This window comes from Artibeus jamaicensis, unplaced genomic scaffold (genome assembly GCF_021234435.1).
Source record: "Artibeus jamaicensis isolate MK-2021 breed Jamaican fruit bat unplaced genomic scaffold, CSHL_Jam_final contig_240, whole genome shotgun sequence".
Classification (NCBI taxonomy): domain Eukaryota; kingdom Metazoa; phylum Chordata; class Mammalia; order Chiroptera; family Phyllostomidae; genus Artibeus; species Artibeus jamaicensis.
This window is the reverse complement of record NW_026521506.1, coordinates 1,809,648-1,811,050: the sequence shown is the minus strand read 5'-3', so window position 1 is coordinate 1,811,050 and position 1,403 is coordinate 1,809,648.

Here is a 1,403-nt window from a genome sequence, read left to right as displayed (position 1 = left end):
TTAGAAGCTTTCCCTTCAGGCCACTGCTAAGAAGATAAACTAAATGGCATCTTTCACAGAAAGACTGAACTCCTCAGACTGTTGCCTCTTGCTGTGCTGTGAGGGTGGTAGTCTTTCAAAAACTCATTTTTTTGTTGGTTAAAGACCTGTTGAACCCATGAGGAGCATAGGCCCTGCTGGCCACCAGAGCCAGGGTATCTAGAGGTGTCCCCTTAATGGCAGCTCCCAAAACTGAGGTGCCAGAGGAGGGTACAAGCTACTTTCTGAGAGGAACCCAGGAAATGAAACATACAATATTATATTAGTTTCAGATGTACAACATACTCATTAGATATTTATATAACTTAGGAAGTAATTATCCTGATAAGTATAGTATACATTGTTATATTTGATCAAAACTTTCTGTCAATCTTCTCCCAGTGGACAGTGAGTAGTTTTGAGGAAAAAAAGAGAGGGGGGGGGAGTATTTACAAGGGACATATAGAAAAGTGTTGAAAATCTCTCATGCTTGGCATCTTCAATATGACTTTAGCTGTTCTGTTAGGTAATAGAACATGATATCAAAGAAAAAAAAGTTTAAGTTGAAAATGGATAAAAACATAGATAATACAGAGAAGAGTACAAAGAAATACAAAATAGGGTATCAATGATAAAAAATAAAACAAAAAACCCTGAATATGCAATGTTTCTTTTATCATGCATTCTGTAAAATTATAAATCAACATAAAACAAAATGAAGTATGAACAATTAAATGAACACAGAAGATGAAGGTCAAAACTCTAAAGTTTAGGTGGTTTCAGCAAGGGAACAAGAACATTTCAAAGGAATCACCACCTGTTGGGAATAAAATTCTCTGAACCTAAAACAATGCCTAAGAATAGAAAGAAAAATATTAAATTTGTTTGAGATAAATTAATAAAAATAGACCTGTGCATATACACAAACTAGTAAAATTTTGAATATGACTATGGAGAAAAAAATTGTCGTGTATTCAAGAAAACAAAATTAATTTTTAAAAAATATTTATTTATTTATTTTTCGAGAGGGGAAGGGAAGGAGAAAGAGTGGGAGAGAAATATCAATGTATGGGTGCCTCTTATGCGTCCCCTGCTGGGAACTGGCCTGCAACTCAGGCATGTTCCCTGACTGGGAATCAAACCATGATACTCTGTTTCACAGGCCCATGCTCAATCCACTGAGCTATGCCAGCCAGGGCCAAAATTAATTTTTTGAATGTGCAATTTTCTAAACACATTTTCCTGAAAAATTAAGCCTTGTTCTATTTAATTACATTTACATCTGTGTCAGAAATCAAATAGCCATATCTGTGAGGGTCTATTTTTGAATTCTCCATTCTGTTCCATTAATTTATGTGTATATCTCTTTTCCAATTTCACAGTTT